Raw genomic sequence first — 24027 nt, 5'->3', positions numbered from 1 at the left:
GCCGGTCAGGTAGGCACTGAAGTCCATCCTGCGTTCCGTCCCACCGCTTGCACCGAACAGTCGAGCAAAGTGCTGTTGAAAGGCCCCACACATCCTTTTGGGTTCGAGTAAACTGCATCCCTGTTTATCGATTAGAGACCGAATGGTGACTCTGTTACCGCGTTGCGCCTCCGCCACCTGGGCTTCTCGCGCAGCTTCGATCCCTTCGTTCCTTAAGGCACGCATTTTAGCTCTGACAACGCAACCTTCGTGTTTGGCGTTGAGGTGTTGGTCGAGGGCCATCCTCGCAGCCAAAACGTTGGTTGCGCTGCCAGTTGTAAGTGCCTCTTCTAATTTCTTAACTAAGTCTCCCTCTACTCTATTTCGATCTATCGCTAGTTCTTTACTAAACCTAATAGATTCTGATTTAATTGCCATTTTCAGGGCAAACCACCAGCAGTTGTTAACGATGGCTCCTGTTAACGCCCTCTTAATTAATTCGCTAATCCGGTTCCTGTAAACCTGCTGCGCTAAGAGCGAAGCGTTCAGTTTCCAGTAACCGGGACCCTGCCTATGTGTCTTATCTAAGTCGAGCGTACACGTCACAAATTTGTGATTTGTGTAGCTGACTATTTTAAATTGTGGACATCCTACACTATCTCTATCCGCTGTCCTACATAGAACTCTATCTAGATACGATCTCGACGATCCAACGCGGTTTGTCCACGTTCACGTTGGCACGTTCGGATGGTCGAGTCGGAACCTGTCAGACAAATGGAAACGTCTGAGCAGGTCTTTGAGGCACTTACATCCCCTTCTACTCCTATCCAATCCCACATAGTCTATATGCGTGTCCAAGGTAGCGTTCCAGTCCCCTACTAACAGTAAAGGTTGTGACGTTCCCAGGAAAACCTCTAGACGTCTAAAGAAATCCGCCCGACCCGTTAAGGACGGTGCATACACTGCTATCAGATGGAAAGCACACCCGTTTGTGCCATCGACGTCCAAGACAACCAGCCTACCCTCTGGGTCTAAGAATATTGACCTTACTTTTAGGTTCAGATTCTTCCGAAAAAGCACCACGGTACCACCACCACCCATGTTTGATAGATAGATAGATAGATAGATAGATACATTTCTTTTATTGGCCACACAGGGCTTTACACAGAGGGGACAAATTCAATGTAGAGCTTTTCTTTTTGGGAGGGGGAAGGAGAAAAAAAAGAAAAAGAAAAAACAAGAAAGAAAAAACAAAGATACATTTCTTTTATTAGCCACACAGGGCTCAACGAAGATGGGACAAATACAATGTAGAGCTTTTCTTTTTGGGAGGGGGAAGGAAGGAAAAAAAAAAAAAAAAAAAAAAAAAAAAAAAAAAATTGGTGGTGTCGATCAAAAGGGATCGTAGGAAGGGAAAAAGGGGCAGTTCGATCAAAAGGGATCGAAAAAAAAGAAAAGGAAAGGCCGATCAATAGGGATCGTGTATCACACAGTAATGTTCTCGTGTAAAAAGAGGGGAGGACAGTTTAGGTTTAGCCGTGGAAGGAAAAGCCCACGGAAAAGACCACGGTAACCTTGGTCAATATTCTCATTGAAGAAACTATAACAGTAAGTGACTCTCTTTTGCCTTTTTGTTTTATTTTTTTCTTGTTCATAGGGTTATGCTCAAGATGGCTCCGTCGTTCACACGTGCCATCCTTGCTACATTCACCCATCTTTTTTTGAAGCATTCACTAGACAAGACTTCCCTTTCTACTCTCAACTTCCTCTTCAGGTGATACTTGAAGAAGTTGATGAGAGATTGCCCAGAGAGGAAAGTCTTTGTCTCTAGACCTTTCAGACGCGTCCACCATACACATTCTTTCGCCATAGCCACAAGTACGATGAAAATAGCTCTTCCTTCCCGTTTAAAGGAAGGAGGCGCGACAATATTCACGATAGACTCGGCTGATAGACCGACTCGTCCCACACGCGATAGCAGTTGTTCGACGTAAGCCCACAGCTCGGAAATGGTGGGACACTGTACGAGTGCGTGCAGAACGGTTTCGTCGCTCTGCCGGCATCTCGGACAGGTCGGCCCCGTGTTTCTCGAGCCATGCCTGTAGAGCTTATCCCGAACGGGTAGTGCTTCTCGATAGCACTGCCAGGCCAGGGATCTCTGGAAGTTGTCCATAGGTCCCGGCCCGAAGGTCGTCTTAAACAGGCGGGTCAGGTATTCCTCGTCGACGCCCAGGTTCGCCCCGAGATCGTCGTCGTACCTTCCCTCCACTAATCCACTATAGAATGCGTTAGTTGTGATGCAGTCGCTCAAGGTTGACCCGGGTTGTTGGAGTTGCCGAAGAGCAGCGCGACACTCGCGGTGCCATTCGCCCTTCCTCGGCCTCTTCTTGATCCATGACTGCAGTTCGGTCATGGAGACGAGCTGCGGGAAAGCGCGCCGCACAAACGGTGACCACACCTGTTCACCGCTGTCTACGTAGAGCCGGAGATGTCGCAGTCTCAGCGCGTGTCTGCGCATCATCAACCACGGCATGCCCAGTCCTCCTTTTAACGGGTGTTGGCAGCAAACGGATCGCCTAACCATCGGAACGCTTCCTTTCCACAAGAAGCGGAAGAGGATGCGCTCCAGTTTGGTGATGGTAGGGTCGGGACAAGGAACGACGGTCAGGCGGTAGTAGATGACGGACGCGATGTACGTGTTCGCCACCTCCGCCCGACCTTTCAGGGAAAGCTTCCTCTCGGCCCATTGCCGGGCTAGAGTGGCCACCCTTCTCGTTATCTCGTCCCAGTTCTTCTCCGTTTGGAGGTCTGGACCAAACCAGACCCCGAGCATCTCAACCGGACCGTCAGTCCAACGTCCCACGACGGAGGCGCTACTTGACGGCATGGGGTTGCTTCTCCAGGTGCCGAGCCGCAAGCCCACTGACTTATCCCGGTTGATTTTCGCTCCCGTTACCGCTTCGTAGTCTCTCAGTGTCTCGCCGACAAGCTCGATGTGCTTTTGGCTAGACACTATGACGGTGACGTCGTCCGCGTATGCCGACACGCTCGTCCCGCATCCCAACTCTCGCGGGATGCCCCTCAGCGTCGCCAGCTTCCGCAGTAGTGGCTCGAGAGTCAACACGTACAGAAGCGACGAGAGGGGGCATCCCTGACGGACCGAACGTGCAATGTCGAAGGGTCTTGATAGATGCCCATTGACGCGAACTACCGAACGGATGCCTCTGTACAAGGCAGCCATCCAGCCGCGGAAAATGGGACCGAAGCCGGCTGCTATGAGGACAGCCTCCAAGTATTGATGGTCTACCCTATCGAAGGCTTTCGATTGATCTAAATTGATCAGGGCCCCACCCATGCCAGGTTCCTTAACTACCCTCTCTATGATGTAGCGCATCAGATGGAGGTTGTCATGGATGCTCCTGCCCGGCACCGCGCACGTTTGCGCCTTGCCGATCAGTTTCTCGATGACAAGCGCCAACCGCTTGGCTAACACCTTGGCCAAAATTTTCAAGTCTGCATTGAGCAGAGTGATGGGCCTAAAGTTATCTATGACGTCCCCCTTGTTTGGATCTTTCTTCAGCAGCGTTACGGCTCCTCGACTCACAAAACCGGGAATGCTCCCGTTTTGCTGCCAGTTGCAGTACACCGCCACCAAGACGTCTCCAAACAAGTCTGGCTTACAGTTGTAAAGCTCGTAGGGCAGACCATCCAAACCCGGAGATTTGTCCCTCGAGCATCCCGCCATCGCGTCCCTCACTTCCGCCGCCGTGATGGCACCTTCGCAGCACTCCGCCTCTCTTGCCGAGAGTCGTGGCAGGCTGTGCAGGTAGGCACTGAAGTCCACCCTGCGTTCTCGCTCGCCATTCGTCCCAAACAGTCGAGCAAAGTGCCGCTGAAAGGCCTCACACATTTTGCTTGGCTCGAGCAGTTCGCGCCCCTGTTCGTCCACCAGAGACCGAATGGTGGCTTTGTTGCCCTGTTGCGCCTCCGCCACCCGGGCCTCTCGTGCGGCTCCAACACCTTCGTTTCTTAGAGCACGCATCCTAGCCCTGACAACGCACCCTTCGTGTTTGGCGTTGAAGTGTTGGTCAAGGGCCAACCTCGCCGCCAAAACGTCGGATGCGATGCCACTTCTAATTGCCTCTTCTAGCTTCTTAACTAGTTCACCCTCTACTCTGTTTCTGTCTATGGCTAGTGCTTTGCTATACCTAACCGCTTCTGCTTTTATTGCTCTCTTGAGGGCAAACCACCATTTGTTATTGATGATGGCTCCTGTCAAAGCCCTCTTTACTAACGTGCTAATCCGGTCTCTGAAAACTGGTCTCGACGGGAAAGACGCGTTTAGTTTCCAGTAACCGGAGCCCTGCCTATGTGTCTTATCTAAGTCTAGCGTACACGTCACAAGTTTGTGATCCGTGTAGCTGACTATGTGAAATTGTGGACACCCTATGCTATCTCTATCTACTCTCCTACACAGTATTCTATCTAGATACGATCTCGACGACCCGATGCGGTTTGTCCATGTCCACATTGGCGCATTCGGGTAATCGAGTCGGTACCTGTCAGACAGTTGAAAGCGTCTGAGCAGGTCTTTGAGGCATTTGCATCCCCGTCTATTCCTATCTCTGCCAACATAGTCTAGATGCGTGTCCAAGGTAGCATTCCAATCCCCCACTAAAAGTAAAGGACGAGACGTTCCTAGGAATACTTCTAGACGTCGAAAGAAATCCGGCCTACCTGTTAAAGGTGGTGCGTATACTGATATGAGTCGAAAAGCACACCCATCGCTGCCATCGACATCCAGAACAACCAATCTACCCTCCGGGTCTATGAATACTGTCTTTACTTCGAGATCCAGACTCTTGCGAAAGAGTACCGCCGTGCCACTACCGCCCATTCTCGGCAGACAGGGAGAAAAATAAATGTTAAACTGTCTGCCAAACATGGACGATAGGGCCCGCGTATCATGGAGTCTGGTCTCGCTTATGGCTATGATTTCTAGTTTATGTGACTTTATGTCATTTAGGAGGTACCCTTGTTTCCAAGGGGACCCCAAGCCACGCGCATTTACACAACCAATCTTGAGCATCATTTTGATTTGAGTGTTAAAGTTTTATAAAGAGAGTCACTTACCGTTTGAGAGTTTTTGTGTCTCCTCCTTCGGGTTTTCTTCGAGGAGATCACTATATAGTTTTTTCGCCAGGTATTTTTGGCATTTGCCAACTGCCTTTGGAAAAATAGATTTTAGTGTGTGGTGCAGGGTTGGTGTTATGTGTAGTATTTTGATGTGTTCTGGCGGTGTTGTGTATGGGTGGTTGCTGGTTTTTATGTCTTCGTTTGTTATGTTTGTTTTTGTGTTGATGTATTCCATCAACTCTGAGTTTTTTGTGTTGATGGCAGTGAGCATTGTGTGTGTACTTGCTTTTGGGGTTTTGTTGCTTGTGTTGTAGTTGTGTGTGCTTGTGTTGGTGTCTGGAGTGTTTTCGGGAGTTGTGTATCTCCCTGCTTTGTTTGTGTTTGCTTTTCTTTTCTTGCTCCTCTTCCTCCTTCCTTTCTGGGCTATTTGCCATTCCTCATTACTTTCATCTTCCGACGAAGGTTCTGAGGAATCGGAAGGGGGTAGGGGCAAATTGTGAGCGTCTGTGTGTGCTTGTGTGAGTGGTTGTGTTGCTGTTTTTGTTGGTGCTGATGGCTTGTTATTTGTGTGAGGTGTGTGTGATGTGGGGGAGGGGGAAACAGTCTTGGAATTTTCTTTCTTTTCCCCTGCTTCCTCACTTGTTGTTTTTGCAGATGCTGTTGTCTTCTCAGTTGCCAGTGTTGCTTGTGTTTCTCTTGTTTTGATTGTTGATGGTGGTGTTGGTAGTAGGGTTTTTTTTCCGGGTTTTGGTGGTTGCCCTTGTTGCTTTTTTTGGTTGGCGGCGGTTGGGCAACTGTCCTTGAGGTGTGCCTCGCTGCCGCATACATAACAACGTGGCCGCCTTCCTTCCACCACTACATATAACTTGTGGTCCTTTGCCAGTTGGATGTGTGTGGGGATCTTTTGGCACTCCTCTTCAGTGATATGGAGGAGGACTTCGACTTTTTTTCCCCCTTCCCAGTTTTTCTCCTCTGCAGTAGCAATTTCTAATATATTTGTCTCCTCCATTTCGAGGCATATAGAACCTACTATCCACTGGGTTTCCACTTGTGAAGGGACATTCTTTACTGTCACCTTCGTCACTCTCTGTCCAAGATAACTCGGTATCATCACCAAGTCATCTGTGTGGAGAGAGAGTGTTGAAAATTCCTTCGCTAACTGTTCGCTCTTAAAGCGTACTAGGACCGTGGCAAATTTTCGTCCCCAAGTAACATGACTTTGAAAGGGCCATATCGGTTTGAGACAAATCTCAATTTTTTGGGTGGAGAAACTCTCCGGTCGCTTCGTTTTCTTGTTGATAAGTCTGTATGATATGTGCTTCTTGTTTGTATTTTCAATAATTGCTTTTGGTATGTGTATTTGTACAGTGTCACCTTCTTTCGTGAGAAGGGATTTTGTGTCATTGATTTGTTTTTGGGTGAATGTTAATATTGTTCTTTTTTCTTTCGTTGCATCGGCAAAATTTGTTTTTGTGATGCTGGCAGATATGTTGTTTGTGGCGTTTGTGGTGTTGTTTATCTTGTTCGTCTTGTAGTTGTTGATGGTGGTATTGACAGTGGTGTTGGTACTGCCAGGTTCAAATGTGGTGGTAGTGGCGGCAGAGTTTGTCGAAGTAGTGGTGGTGTTGGTGTTGAAGGTCGGTGTCCTGTTGTTGTTGCTGTTGTTATTGTCACTGGTAGTAGCAGTGGTGAGGACAGTGGTCGTGTTAGCAAGGACATTTGTGTCGTTGTCGTTGTTGTTGCTGTTGTTGTTGTTGTCTTTGTCGTTGTTGTTGTTGTTGTCACTGGTGACGGTGGCAGGCAAGACTGCTGTAGCAGCAGAGTTTGTACACGTGATGGTGGTAGTGGTGGTGGTTGAGGCAGCAGCAGTTGACTCAGAATCATTGCTCTTCTTCATCACTTGTCTGCGTTCATGCGGAACGGCATTAAGTGTTTTCGCCTCTGGCATTAGGAGCGGGAAGTCGGCCTCGTTGAAAACCTTAGCCATATTCGTTTTAAAGAATATGGCTAGGAACGAGGAAGATATGTTTGAATTTTTGGAAATAAGGCTCTAAATAGAGCTATTTCCGATTTGAAAAATATATGTTCACGAAGTATTTTGTGTTATACACAACTTATACAAAATTTTAAAACAAAATAGGTCTTTTAAGAGGTGAAAAATGCAACTTACATGGGAGCCGATGTGTCTACCGTCCGTCCATGATGATAGAAAGATAGATAGATAGATAGATAGATACATTTCTTTTATTAGCCACACAGGGCTCAACACAGATAGAAAGATAGATAGATAGATAGATAGATAGATAGATAGATAGATAGATAGATAGATAGATAGATAGATAGATAGATAGATAGATACATACATACATACATATGACTGTTATATTTTTTTAAGATTACAGTGTGATTTAAAGTTTAATATTCCTAACAGGTAGAGTGACTATATAGAAGGTGCCTCATTCACTTTATGTTAAATACCATTAGCATTTTTAAATGTTGTTGTTGAGGAGTTCTTGATCAGTTTTAAGCAAGTAGGCTACAAGCATTCCAGCTGTGACCATAAAATATTTTTTTGTGTGTGTATATTCTTTTATCCTTTTGTTTCAGTCATTTGACTGTGGCCATGCTAGAGCAATGCCTTTTAGTCGAACAAATCAACCCCAAGACTTATTCTTTGTAAGCCTAGCACTTATTCTATCGGTCTCTTTTGCTGAACCGCTAAGTTACAGGGACATAAATACATAGACACACACATATATATATATATATACAATGGGCTTCTTTCAGTTTCTGTCCACCAAACCCACTCACGAGGCTTTGGTCAGCCCAAGGCTATAGTAAAAAACACTTGCCCAAGGTGCCACAGTGGGACTGAACCCAGAACCATGTGGTTGGTAAGCAAGCTACTTATCACACAGCCACTCCTGTACTTATATATATATATATATATATATATATGATGTTGACCACTAAATATATATATATATATATTCTTTTATTTGTTTCAATCATTTGACTGTGGCCATGCTAGAGCATTGCCTTTTAGTCAAACAAATCAACCCCAGGACTTATTCTTTGTAAGCCTAGTACTTATTCTATCAGTCTCTTATGCCGAACCACTAAGTTACAGGGATGTAAATATACAACATTGGTTGTCAATCGATGATAGGGGGGACAGACACAGACACACAAATACATACATATATATACACGCACAGACACACACACACACACACATATATATATATATATATATATATATATATATATATATATACGGTGGGCTTCTTTCAGTTTCCATCTACCAAATCCACTCACAAGGCTTCGGTTGGCCCGAGGTTATAGTAGAAGACACTTGCCCAAGATGTCATGCAGTGGGACTGAACCAGGAACCATGTGGCTAGTAAGCAATCTTCTTACCACACAGCCACTCCTGTGCATTCTTTTATTCTTTCACTTGATCAGTCAGTTGACTGCAGCCATGCTGGAGCACTGCTTGTAATGGTATTTTTAGTTGAAGAAATCAACTCCAGAACTTATTCTTTGTAAGCCTACTACTTATTCTATTGGTCTCTTTCATGTAACACACCAATATCAGCTGTCAAGCAATAATGGGGAGGGGGGTAAACACAGACATAAAGACACACACACTTAAATATATACATATATATATATGTTTTATATCTATATCTATATCTATATATATATATATATATATATGATTATATGTACTTATTTTCTCTTAGTTAACAATTAACTCTGACAAAATAAATTGGTTAATAGATACCAGGGTAGCAAAGTTCACGAAATAACTTTGGTGAAACTCCTGTTTATGAGGTAGAAACTCCCTGTTAATTTGAGGTATTTTGAATAAATATAAAATTTAATAAATGGAGTTATACGCATGTGTTAAATGATTTCATTTATTAAATTTTATATAATTATAACTATAATTTAGGGTATCTAAGAGACACCACCACACTGAAAATAGCAGCCAAAGCTTGACTAAAACCACAATAAAATGTTCATATAGCACCAGGAGAGAAGACAAAGAAACAAAATAAACTAGCAAAAATTGCTGGATATGATCAAATCGATATTTTAAATATTGATCTTATCCTCATTTATATAAATTTATATATTTACTTCATCATTATATTTACTGCGGTGATATATTCTGACCATATTGAACGAGGAGTTTTTTAGGCAGGCAAGTTAAACTGGTCGTGTGCATACGTGCATATATATATGTATGTATACATTCGTATATGTAAGTATATTGTATGTTGTATATATATATATATATTTGTATTTATGTGCTTTTCTGTGTATATTCCACTGATGAGGCAAACCATTTCTTATGCAGAGCCAGAAATCCGGGATCTGGAATTATCCAGTAATTTTTGCTAGTGTATTTTGTCTCTTTGTCCTCTCTCCTGGTGCTATATGAACATTTATTGTGGTTTTTGTCAAGCTTTGGCTGCTATTTTCAGCGTGGTGGTGTCTCTTAGATACCCTAAATTATAATTATAATAATTATTACCTTTGATGGTTTTTATTCCCATGCTGGCCACTACCAAGTTCACTCACAGGGCTATAGTACAAAACACTTGCCCAGGGTGCCACACAGAAGGACTGAACCTGGAACCAAATGATTGAGAAGCCACACAGCCTTCTATATATATATATAATATTAGGGATAAAATCCAAAATTACAGGTAAAAACTCAATTAAAATCAATTTATTAAAAATTAAAATTAAATTAAGTTTCACAGTATAAAATATATATAAATATATAGTATATACTATATATATATATATATATATCAACTTTAAATAGAGCTCAAAATTGATCCGTTGAAAATACTTTATTGCAACAACAATAACAATAATAATAACAAATAAATAGACCTATGGATCAATTTTGAGCTCTATTTAAAGTTGATATATATTCAAAAACTCAACTGTGAGTTTTTTGCTAAGATTGTTAACAGATACTATATTTTTTACCAAATTTTTTGGTTAAAAAAAATATATATTTTATATATATATATATATATATATATATATATATATATATATATATATATATATATATAGGAGGTTGTTTCTTATAGCTGGTCAGAAGGTGATTTGTCAGACTCAAACATCATGGTTAGTTTGCAAAACAAATGGTCACTCTCTGACCGGTCATAACAAACAATCTTCTAAATATACTACTGCTCTAATGTTTTAGAGTGTGCTTCTTTTTAGGATATATGAAGTACTGACCGAATATACATGCATATATATATATGTATTTATAAAAAAGAAGTTTGAAAACGGCAATATATAAAAAATGAATTTTAATTCATAATTTTGTCAGAGATATTTTTAACATATTTCGGTTCTTGAAAGAACGAACCTTATCAAAAATACATATTTAAAAAAAATGAAATTAAATGAAAAGTTCATAATTGTTCCTTACTGGTGTCAACATAGTCCACATGGGAGCATTTTTTGTTGGTTGTAGTAGTAGTAGTGACCGTGTTGGTAATATATATATGCATGTGTATATATATATATATTGTACAACATAAAAATTATGTGTACTTTCCTTCTTTTTACATTTTTCACAATTCACCACATTTTTTAACTATATCTACATCGTCCAATCCATGCCAGCATGGAAGGCAGATGTTAAATGATAATAATGATCACACACACACACACACACACACACACACACACACAGTGTTTGATAAGATGAAATAGTCATAGCTGGAATGTAATCTGTAAACTAATTAATGTTAACAGTCATACGTGGCTTCAGTTGATTGCTTAAGTTTAATGGGATTTCATTTGCAACAAACAAAGCAACTGAATTCAGAGAATGTACAAAAGATTGAGATTTTAGTTTCAATTAGATTTAAAGATTAGAATAAGATTAATTTTAATACTTACATGTATAGCTTACAACCAGGCCATTACCTTACATATGCCACAATTCAAAAGTCAACTTTTAAGTATCAAAGATTTTATATTTATTTTGTCAGAATGTCAGTCCCACATAGTAGTAGTAATAATAATTCAAATACATACAGGAACAATCTGTCACATATATTCATTCATACCATAGACATTTTATGACACAATGTGTATCTGTACACAAACATAGATGATATATTGATTGGTGTAAGTAAATGTGTATTTGTTCCAATGTGTCTACAGTTTACTGTACATGTATGTATATATATATATATAAAGAAGTTTTGTGCTTGTTATTTTATTTTCCTGTAAAACATGAATGACTTAACCACCTGTTACTAACTAGCATAACATATTTCAAATTGCTCTATTTCAAATTGCTTTCTAGTTTTCATAATTTCAATTGGTATACTCTTATTTAGTAAATTTCAAAAAAAATAATAAATTCAGATTTCATTCAATTCAATAATGCTTTTACATGCAAGATAAATCTTCATTATGGTCAACATAAATTGCTACAAACATCAATACTTCTACATAAGCTTTTATTTCTCACAGCATGATTATGTCATGACCTCAACTTAGATTTCAAATGGATCAGATAAACTATTGCATTCTGTTTTCCTTCAGTCATCAAAATTGTTCTGGTGAAAATGACAAGCAATAGATAATCTTAATGTTCTGTAGACTCCCTGAGAACTCTGACTCTCATATCCTACATTAGGCCTATGTGTAACAGATTACACTGCAGCACCCTCACTTCCTACCCTGATACCCTTATAACTTTGTCTTTCTGTACAGCCAGCTGTCACTCACTCTACTCTGGGCTACTCCTATCGTCACTCACCACCTTATCTTATCACTCACCCCTACCTTTGTCCACCTCTCTAATTATCAATCACTCCCCTCCCAATTTCTCCCCCAAAATCCCGGATGGGGTGGGGCAGGGACCAAATTTCATCATATTCTTGCTCCCTTTTTCCCCACCACCCTTTATACTAGTCCTTCTCAAATCATCACTCTCTCTCCACTTTCCTTCCTCAAGAACTTGAGCAAATATACAGGCCCCGGATTATTGAGTACTCACTACAGTGACAGTCTTGTCCCTCTCAGCCACTGTTTCTGCTATCATTGCAATCTCTCCTATTTCCCTCATCAGTTTACATCTTAGGTTACTGAGTACTCTCTATATGTAATATGTACTACAAAGCACTCCTGTGCTGGTGCTACGACAGAACTTCCACCCTTCTGTGTTCCCTCTACAGTGATTAATAAGTAAAAAAAAAAAAAACCTCTCTAGTACTTGTAACTTGAAAAAATATACCCAGTACACACTCTAAAGTGGCTGGCAAGTGAGCAGAGAAAGCATAAAGTTGTGAGGTCCCTTTAGTCCTGTGTTGCTGAGGACTATTCAACTTCTCTAGGGTTGATGCCAAGGAAAAAAAGGCACCCAGTACACTGAACAGTGGTTTGCGATAGGAAGTGATAGAATAGTGGTTTGTGATATCTGGTTGTAGAAAGCCAAATGGCACATACAAGCGCCAGTCTATAGGAGAAGCAACACTCAATAAGAAATGACACTGACTGTGAAAGCCTATACAAGCATGGAAAGCAAATGTATGATGATGTTGATGATGGTGATGATAGTGATGATGCACATTAAAATTTCTTAAAACAGAGATGAGTGCATACATTGTGCTTTGCTACAAATAAATACCCATGTTTTCTAAACATTTGAGCATTTTCTGGTTTGCCAATGAAACATATAGCATACCTGTGAATTATATGTGGCACTCAAGTGCCACATGTAGTCGATATAAGTGTGCCACAGCACAGTGATTATAAAATGTCTATTCTGGATGAACAGTGTAGATTGGAAAACCTACATTGGTAAGATGGTTCCTTTACGAGTAAAGGTTAGTAAAGCATAAACTCTAAATCTATATCTTGCAAGGTTAGTCAGTGAGTAATAATGTTGGCTTTGTTTATCTAATTCAAAACCTTACACAAGGGATATTGTAATACAGATAAAATTTCAGTTTACTATCGTTTATATTTTCCATTTATAGCAATATTTAAAAGACTTCTGTTCAAATTTAGAGATTATCAAAATCAGCAGTGGTCATAGGAAATGTAGTATTCATATGAACTAAACAACTGTTAAAGAAAATATAGTAGCTTTGTAATAGCTGTTTGAATATTTACATTTAAATCTTCATGAATTTGCTAACATTGATTCAAATGTTTGTGTGTGTGTGTGTGTGTGTGTGTGTGTGTGTGTGTGTGTGTGTGTGTGTGTGTGTGTGTGAGAGAGAGAGAGAGCATGTGCATGCATGCATGTGTGTTTCCTTTTAACCCTTTTACTACAAAAGTCAGATATATCCACTCAAAATTACATTACTCTTAACTGTCGAAAACAGTTTTATATACCAAGCTATCTTTTGCTGAATGATGTTAGGCTTGAAACTATTTTCTATTGAGAGATATGTCTCAAGTTTACTGAGGCTTGCAGAAAATACCATTTTCTTTTTTTTTTTTTTTGTAGATATTTGACATCATTACTGAAATAACCATGAAATATAATTTTGCAGTTAAAGGGTTAATAATTTCAGTCATTGGACTATAGCCATGCTGAGACACCCGCTCTAAGTATATAGTCAATTCTGTTCAAATTTAGAGATTATCAAAATTAGCAGTAGTCATGAGGAAATGTCATATTCATAAGAACTAAACAACAGTTAAAGAAAAGAATATATATTTATATATACTTGTCTAGTACTGATTTAGGAAAGGATGCTTAACAAGTTAATGAAGGCTAGAATGAATTCAGAATGTAAAGGATCACAACCAAATACCACAAGGTATTTTGTCTCATACACAACTATTGCTGCCATTCTTTTCTCTATATTTTACTTTTTAATTTACTTTATATTAATTTGTCTATTTTATAATTGTTTATTTGGCACACTATTAAGCTTGACAGCTTTTAATAGCTATTTATCTATAGCTAGATGTAAGTTTCATCTAAATAATGGGAACCAGTCAAAAACTTTCTTAAAGTCAATTAGAGACAAAGGTAGAAAAATTTTCAGACCGGTGGCTAGCATGCGTAATGAAGTCAATAGACAACATATTTTCATATATAATAGTGTACTACTCATTTTTGCCACTCAGCTGTTTCAAAGGGCCGGCCTTGTCACAATATGTGTCACGCTGAGTCTCTCTGAGAATTACATTGGGGGTACATGTGTCTGTGGATCGCTCAGTCACTTGCACTTTAATTTCACGAGCAGGCTGTTCCGTTGATCGTATCAGCTGGGACATTTGTCGTCGTAACCGATGGACTACTCCTTTTTACAAACAATTTAAGTATTTATACGTAAAAGAGGTGACCTTTGACAGGACACCTTACACGCTAGAAAGAGCAGTCAAAACCCAAACCATAAATAAAAGCAATTTCAAAGGGAATGAAAATAGAAAATATGTTTCTAGTTACCCTCAGACTCAAGTTTCTGTATTAATGAGCAAATAAATTAATTTGTCATCTGTATTTCATGAGTGAGATCACTAAAATTAGTGCATAGTGTATATATATATATATATATATATATATATATATATTAGAGAGTTTAGTTATGGCCAGTTCATAGGGTTACCCAAGGTTTTGTGTCCATAAAGCACTTGGCTTCACAGACCCTAATGGCCAGTAGCCTATAGAAGTTATAGACGAGACATTTATGGATGTGAAAACCTGGGTAACACTATGAACAGGCCATAACTAACATTCTCTAAATACTCTACTACTCTATAACTTAGTTGTGCTTCTCTTTCAGATTTATGATTAACTGACAATCGATACACACACACACACACACACACACACGTGCTGCACAGTGGGATTGAACCCAAGCTCACATGGTTAGGAAACAATCTTTTTAACCACACAGCTATACCTGCACCTCAAAAGAAATATATTATTTGTGTGTCATTCATGTACCAGTCAAATTGTGGGTTCATCTACCCTAACTCCATCCAATATCAAATTCACCAAGTCTTTTCCTAGAGGTGAACTATCCTGAGATTAGAGTAATTTTTCCTCTCTAAAACATCCCCTTTATATTTGTAGCAGTAGATAACAATGTTACCATACTAGCCATCACCAGTAAACAATTCCTGCACAATTTCGTTATCCATGTGAACCTTTATCTTTGCAAGGTCTGGCGGAAGAAGCAGTGCCCATGTTCTTCACAAGACAAAATGTTGAAAATAAGCTAATTATAATGTTATTTTATAAAAAATAATTCATTCCACTTTTGAAGTATTTGTACTCATTAGTTACTAAATTCAGAACAGCACTAGTTTCTTCAGATTTGACTAATTACTTATGTGACAACTATCTAATCTGACGATTTCAGCATCTGACAGCTATCCTTACAGTCTTTACATCATCCTATTAGCAACTGCTTCACTCACTATCTTACAACTTAATTCTACAACAATGCACATCACTGTCTTCTTTTAAAGGGTAAGTTTTTCCTATACTATTTATCTTCTTGATCAGTAACTTTCAGTGACACTTCTACATATTAACATTTTTTCAGAGTCCACTTGTGTCTAGATAATTTCTGATGTGATTCAACTCAACATCATATGGATTTTCTTCTTCACTCATTGTCAAGCAATTTTCTTAAAGATTTATCTGCATTAAGATTAATGTAAATAAATATTTGCCCATAAAAGAGTTGAATGTTTACTATTTTAAATTAGCATTTTTAAATATAGTTTTACTAGAATAAATTGTTTTTCTGGAAGAATTTTAATCTATATAGTTTTAAACTGAAAAAATCCCGTGTTTTAAAATGTAAACAATATTCAATATCATTCTAAATTATTTTCTGAATATTATTATTTTGCAGTTCTTAACAAATTTAGTCAATTGCTTAGTACTTAGCAGAGTTCTTTCCAAACTATACCAGGATCCATTCTGCTCTAGTTTTTATTGAACAAAACTACAGGCATTATATAGAAATTCAGCATATTACTCTAAATTTAGTAATACTGTTGCTAAAATTGATGTATCTTCATAATCAAGGTTGTTAACTAAAGGCAAAATTCAAATAATTTTCCAATAATTTTGTACTTGGAACAAAGAAAAGAAAATAATTTATCTAAACAGATGCAAATGACTTGTTCTAAGAGAATTAAATATTTCCTTGAAAAAGAAATCAAAATAACATAATGCAATATTCAATAATAAAATTAATTATGAGTGTTTGTTACAAAATTATAAGTAATAATTATATAATCAATAAAATTCATTTCCTTAAAAGAATAAAAACAATGCCTGAAGATTATATTCTTCAACTCTTCTTGAAAACAGCTACTACTCTAAATTTACAGTTTGCTTTCTGACATTCTAATGTCCTATAGAATAAGATATTTCAAGGATCAAATTATTCTTAAAGCTTAAATTATCAATGTCCAGTTGATATAAGATTAAGGAATATGTTTCGAGTAAAAATCTTCACATGCACACACAGACACAGCTATACATGTTGCTGGATATGTATATTTACTTTAATGAGTAGAACTCAATCATCATCATCATCATCATCAACATTTAATGTCCATGTTCCATGCTGGCATGGGTTGAACAGCATGATAAGAACTGGCAAGGCCAGGGGTTGCAACATTTTAGACATGATCTTTATACAATATTGAAGGCATACAATATGCTACTTCAGTTTCATGGTTAGATCATGATTGAACTTGGTGCAAAATATCTGACCATCCATTCCTCAAGCAAAACCAAATTAGTGGAGCTTCTATTTCAAATGAGGAATTGGTGGCCACAAATTTGTTCCCCAAGGTTCACTAGTAGCCTCACCATGAAATTGGAGAAGCGAATTGTATATCTCAGATATTGTATGAAGTTCTCTATCTCTGTCTGTCTGTTTGTCTCTCTCTCTCTCTCTCTTTCTCTCTCACACACACACACACACTTATTTAGACAGATAAATTATTCAAATGTCAATAATTCTGGAACAACTGCCAAATAACATAATTGCTTGCATGCAATAATGTTATTCAAGCAATCCTTAGAGTTTATCGAAAGCTTTCAATTTTGATATTTTATTCCTACAAAAGAATAATATTTGAAGAGTCAAGAATTAACAGGTGTTATAGGGTTAAAAACAGGTGTCTTTCATTAAATATTTAGATATAAGACTTCTAAGAAGTATTTCAATTACTAGTTTTCAGCAGATTTCTAATTAATTTTCTATAGATTATGAAATAATAATAAAGAAAGTCACTGAATGAACTATACTAAATCATCATACATGTTTGATAAATGATTTTCCTCGTAAGGGTGGGGAGAAGAAATCATGCCTATCAAAAGCCTTTATTAATCTTGCTCAAGCAATATTGCCGTGTTTTTTTTAGCTTAGATTTAATTAGCACCTGTTATGGTTTTTCAGTGCATTTTGAATTCTCTGACAACCATTTTACCAAATTTGCCAGTAACACCTGAAGCTTTACATTAACAGCTGCTGTAGATTTAACAATATAGTAAATGGCTTATAGATAATTCCTCAGTTTTTGATATAAATTATATCCTGTACCTATATTTTTATATAAATGTAATATACATAAATAGGTGTGGCTGTATGATAAGCAGTTTACTTCCCAAATATATGATTCCGGGTTCAGTCCCACTGCGTGGCACCTTTGGCAAATGTCTTCCACTATAGCCTCAGGCCAACCAAAGCCTTGTGAGTGGATTTGGTTGACAGAAACTGAAAGAAGTCTTTCATATATATATGTATATATCTATGTATGTGTGTCTTTGTGTCTGTTCACCCACCATCGCTTGACAACCAATGTTGGTATGTTTACATCCCTATAACTTAGTGGTTTGGCAAAAGAAATTGATAGAATAAGTACCAGGCTTAAAAAAAGTACTGGTGTCAATTCATTCGACTAAAATTCAAGGTGGTGCCTCAGTATGGCCACAGTCAAATGACTGAAACAAGTAAAAGATAAAAAAAACAGGTATTTACTATTATGTTACTAAATGACTAGGTATAAAATTAATGGATGTAAGTAAGCATGGCCAACTGGTTAAAACGTTACACTTTGCAATTTTGAAGTCCAACATTTGATCCCACTGTTTGGTTTCTTCATCATCATTTAATGTCCATTGTCCATGCTGGCATGGGTTGGATCTTTTCTTGTAGATTTAAACTGCAAGAGTGAAGTTTGGTTGGCGGAAACTGTGTGGTGAATAGGTTGTATCTGTAATTCAAATGTCTCCAGCCCTGTTACACAGTATATGTTATGCTTACTCTGTCAAATGTTCTACTCATTTATTTACATTATTTTGAATTACTCATGTAGCTTTGAGATTTTGATGTGATTGTATACTTTTAGCATGACAATATGAACGTGAAACTTGGAGAATATCTGGGCCAGTTATGGGCAGTTTAAATGCTAATGGATTAACAGTATACATATCCAATGAATACTCAGCCACTTGCAGTGCTATGTTGGGCGATATACCATTCTTAAAAAGACCCATCAAGCCAAGTGGAATCATAGTCATGGTCGATGCCAGTGTCATGTAACTGGCACCCATACCAGTGGCATGTAAAAAGCACCATTCGAATGTTGGGCCTCATGGAGGCAGTGACAAAGGATCAAGACCTTTGGTGATACACAATGCTTGAGAAGATCTGTCAAGCCAAGTGAGATCATAGTTGTGGCTGGTGCTGCGTAACTGGCACCCATGCTGGTGGCATGGAAAAAGCACCCACTACACTCTTAGAGTAATTGGCATTACTGGAAGGGCATCCAGCCGTAGAAACCATGCCAGATTAGATTGGAACCTGGTGCGGCTCCCCAGCTTACCAGTTTTCAGTTAAACCATCCAACTTATACCAGCATGGAAAATGGATGTTGATGATGAATGAGAGCGTTGTGTTGTGTTGTTGAGCAAACAATAGGCCATTGTCAAAACTGATCATTATAAAGTCAATATAAATATACAGATATAGCTGAAGGTCATGTAAATCATTCATATCATTATCATCATTTTAACTTCCACTTTTCCTTGCTTGCATGACTCAGATGGAGTTTATTGAGACAGATTTTCTACAGCCAGATACCCTTCCTGTCACCAACCCTCATCTGTTTCCAAGCATGGTAATACTTCCCCGTGGCCAGATATGTCTTCTCAAAATACTAGAAATGAGAAACACTCAGAAATAACAAACAATACTATGTTCCTTTACTCAACCTGACAATGTAATACTGGGTATACTGAAAAATCTAGGAGCTATCGTAATAGCAATTCAAACCATATATAAAGAACTGGGAGTAGCTCCAGTATAGTTACAACATATTGTAAAGGTGAATGTTCACCTTGGATCTGCTCTTAGCCTCTTTCAGTTTTATCATGATCTTTGAGGTAGTGGTACAAACAAACAACTGGGCCTGTATGTCCTAGTGTACTTTTATAATCAGGTAGATGACCTGGATTTCATTATGAACTCTGTTAAGAAGATTGTAAAACAGTAACTGAAAGTGTAGGTTAAAATCAAACAACATAGTGATCAATGTGGCAAAGATCAGAATACAAACTACAAAGAGAAAGTACGAATATCAGAATGTGGTTAGAAACAGCCTTACTTGATATGCTAGAAGAACATTGGTTTCAAATTTTGGCACAAGACCAGCAATCCCAAGGGAGGGGTTAAGTTGATTACATTGATCCTAGCACTCAGCTAGTGCTTACTTTATCAACACTGAAAGGATGAAAGGCAAAAATCAACCTCGGTGGAATTTGAACTCAAAATGTACAGACAGATGAAATGCCACAAACATTGCCTTTTGATGGCAAAAATCTCAAGCACTACTCATATCATGAAAATACCATGGTACCACACCCTTTCCAAACATGAGTGACATTCATTTCAAGTTTTCACAATCACTCCAGATGCTGGGCCCCACCGTCACTGAGGATCTCTCCTGGTGAGATCCCATCTTTAGCATAACTAGAACCACATTTGATTGAGTTGCTTTTCTCATTAAGGCCAGAAGATATTTACCCCACCAACAATTGCTGACAGTTTACAACAATCAACTAAAGCCTACAATGAAGTACTGCACCCACATTTGGGATGGTACTGTTGCTAATCACACTAATATCTTAGATCACATCCAGAGAAGGGCCACTTGGTTGATTGGCATTTCATCACTAACAGATACACTCCTGCCTTAGGTCTATAAGCATGCTGTATCCTCTCTCTGTCTATTACTACTTTAATGACTTCTGCTGAGTGGTCTAGTTCTCCAACCACTGAAGCAGCCCTCCTCCCCCTCACGACTTACTCCACCTCTTGACTCACTTGGTGTGCCCAACCACCCTTTCTCTGAACAAACCACAATGCCTAATCCTTTTTCTTCAGAAGATTATTCTTCTGTTCATGTTTTGCTGCAGGTATAGACTTACAACAGTCTAAATGCAACATTTATAGGATCAATCTTACAAGTCACAAAGAGCATTCAAGAGTCATGGGCCTGTCCCTTCCTCCAGACACAGCAAGTAGTAAAAGTATAAAATTTTATTAAAAGTATATTTGAGAAACAGTGAAATGGGATCTAAGTGATTTCTTATTAAAAACATGATGCCTGAGTTTAGAACTTATATTAATAAGATTATATAAATCCTTTATCATACTAACATTAATATTTTACCATATTACCCAGAGATGCCACTGATGGGTTTTTCCACCCAGATCTGTGTTTTGGGAACAATGTTGGGTTTATGGGTTTTAATTTCCAAATTTACATTACATCTGGTGTTTTAAGTTAGTTTTGGCTGCAAACTTATCTTTTAAAGAGAATTCGGTGTCATACTCTTTGTATGCAATATGTAGCAAAGTTGCACCTCTTCTAATACTTTGTAAACTTTCTATACATCATCCATAATCATTTCACATAATGAATTTATCGATACAAATATTGTAAGTGACGTAATTACTGATTGTATGCGTTCATTATTTGTTTATACTTGTATCATACTGGGCAACTACAAGTTACAATACGTTGGTGGCCGCTTATACATTTGTCTGAAACTCTGACTCCACCAGTTGACAGCTTGACTATGTTGATGGTGTACACTTTGATTGTTACTCAGGATTTAAAACTTGTTTAACAGCATTTTGAGTGAGTGCTTTTGTTTTGTAACCCTTTGCGAAGTAATAGAAGACAATAGTGTATCCAAAAGAGGAAGTGGAAGTGGTACACCCAAAATTTCAAGAAGTCGTGGTTAGAGGATGCTGAGCTTAAAAATTGGTTACAGCAAGATGATAAAAATCCCGACACTTGCTACTGTGTTTGTTGCAACGTTGTGTTGAAAAATGCTAAGAAATCAATGTTGTTAGCTCATAAAACACAAGAAAGCTTTTGATTGTGCGAAATCTGCTATTAAATTAGATTAATTTATTGTTAAAAAAAACAGATGATACATTAAATGAAAAAGTAGCTTAGGCAAACTTGCTATTAATAGATTATGTTGCTGAACATCATGTACCTTTCATCCATATAAATCACTTAGCTGAAATTTGTAAAAAGGCCTTTCCCAATAGTGAAAAAGCTAACATACATTATTCAAGACAGAATTGCACATTCTGAACAAAATGAAATCTTGGAAATTCTCAAGAAACAAAAGTTTTCATTATTGATAGATGAGAGCTCAGACATCTCAGTGACACAAATCTTAGCAATAGTTGTTTGCTTTTTTGATAAACAATCACTTAATGTCAAGGATGCTCTTCTGGATGAAATTGTAGTAAGAAAATGGTTCATTTCTGAGTTTGTATGATGCTGTCAAGTCTACCCTTACAAAAGATGTATCTATGAGCAACATACTTGGATTTGCCAGCGATAATTGCTCAACAATGATGGGTAACAAGAGTGGGTTTCAAAAGTTAATGGGAAATGATAATCCAACTCTGTTTACAACAGACTGTGTTTACCATTCATTTGCACTTTGTTCAAGTCATGCAGTGAAGGTGTTACCTTCGTATCTTGAGTCCCTTTTAAAGGACTTAACTTCTTACTTTTCTCGAAGTAGCAAACGTCAAAATGACTTCAATATGATACAAAGTGTTGTTGGCACAAAAGAAAACAAGATTCCAAAGCTTTCACAAACTAGATGGTTGTCACAATCAGAACACTTTCGACTGCATCCGTTACATACACTTGTATCCAGTGAACATAAAAGTATCTTTAGTTGCTTTATAAAAGATAATGTTTTAGCTGTATCTAAATTATCAGATACTGATCTTAATAACACAACAAATCACAAAGATATGAGTGATATTTACCTCCGTGGACGGGCAATGAGATATCTAGAAAAAAACCACCATCGTTGGTGACTCTGCTAGATTCAAAACTGATTGCAAAATGTTTTTAATAGAATTATGCTCTCAAATAAAAATGCGCTTTCCTCTCGATGAAGCTGGAGTGTTTTCTCTCTTAGAAATACTTGATCCAAAAGTAGGGCGTGATCTCACTAACTCTCCTCAGTCGATAATTCCCTTGGCATCAAACTTTCCAGCAATTGCACCAGAAAACACACTTGATGAACTAGACAATGAGTGGAGATTATTTCGGCAATACAAAGATTCCTGTTTCCTCAAAAAGCGTCCCTGAATTCTGGTATTCCATACTCAATCTTAAAGACGGGCTTGACCACTCTAAATTTGAGAGGCTGTCACAAATCATGACTAATTTAACGGTTACATCATTCATCAGCATGCATGGAACACATATTTTCCCAAGTAAATTGCACAAAGACAAAGTTCACTAATAGGTTAAAGGCCGAAATGATCACTGATCGTCTACTCACTAAACAAGCAATTACAAGAAAGGGAGCGTCATGCATTTCTTGGGAGCTGAACACTAATCTTATTAAAGATGTAGTGGATAGATCTTGTCATTGTAGATATACAAGTAGATTAAACTTCAAAAAGGAAGAAAATGAGTATCACCATTGAAGAAGTGAATGAAGATGATGTGGATATGTACAAAATTGACAATTAGCTGCCATATGATATAAAGTAAGTATTAAATTCTGTATTCATTTTGTCATATAATATATTTTATCATTAAATTACCAATTATGTACTTATTTTCTAACATCTGGGTTTATAAAATAGGATCTGGGTTTTTTGCAGCAAATATTTTGGGTGTTTTATTATTTGATGAGTGGCAACCTTGATATTACCATTAATATTTTGCCATATTAACATTAATAAGATTAAGAGGCTGAATGAAGTATAAAATATACTTTAGAAATTGTAAACTGATTTTAAACATCGTGGTAAAAATTGTAGCAACAGATGTTGGAAGACAAATTCATTTTGTCAGTTCAGCATTTAACAAAATATAAATAACACAAGATAGGATTACTGTTCATAGTAGATTTGATATATATGAAATGAAGACAAGAGAAATATGTATATAGCATGAGTATTACCACTTTCCAATATTTAGACCAATCACAGCAAGTTAACAATTTTTCACAGTATTTCAGTTCTTTATTTTCAACCTACACCTGTTGATAGAAGCTATATTTCTAAGAACGTGAACTGTTGAATTATCCATAGAAGGAGAACATTTGTTATATACATATCAATCAACAACAAATATACTGTAGATATTTCTAATTCTAATTGGATAACACATGAAGCTAGTATCTGATTCCAGCAAAAATGGCAGTTCACCTAATTGCCAGGTGGAAATGAGTACAAGGAGGAGGCTGAGAAGGTTTCAACAAGATTAGCTGTTATAGGTTGGAATAGATGAAAAAAGACAACAAAAAAAAAGTTACATAAACCACTTACTAAGTGAGATCAATATAAAAGACCATCATTAGCT

The 24027-nt window shown here is 38.0% G+C and overlaps 1 protein-coding gene across 5 annotated transcripts in view; it reads right to left on the bottom strand.

Moving 5' to 3' along the window:
• LOC106871173 (innexin unc-9) overlaps positions 1–24027 on the bottom strand; it is a 740381-nt gene that overhangs the window by 316422 nt on the left and 399932 nt on the right. Inside the window, exon 1 of one of the 5 annotated variants that reach the window (XM_052978621.2) lies at positions 11059–11192. The exons of the other annotated variants lie outside the window; for them this stretch is intronic. The gene's annotated coding sequence lies outside the window, so the exon portion shown is untranslated. Of the gene's footprint in view, positions 1–11058; positions 11193–24027 lie in introns of those variants that run through there. 5 annotated transcript variants of the gene reach the window in all.

The sequence above is a fragment of the Octopus bimaculoides genome, chromosome 2 (genome assembly GCF_046866305.1).
Source record: "Octopus bimaculoides isolate indiv1 chromosome 2, ASM4686630v1, whole genome shotgun sequence".
In the NCBI taxonomy this organism is placed as follows: Eukaryota; Metazoa; Mollusca; class Cephalopoda; order Octopoda; family Octopodidae; genus Octopus; species Octopus bimaculoides.
The sequence above is the reverse complement of the archived record's forward strand: the minus strand, read 5'-3'. Positions and strand labels throughout refer to the sequence as shown.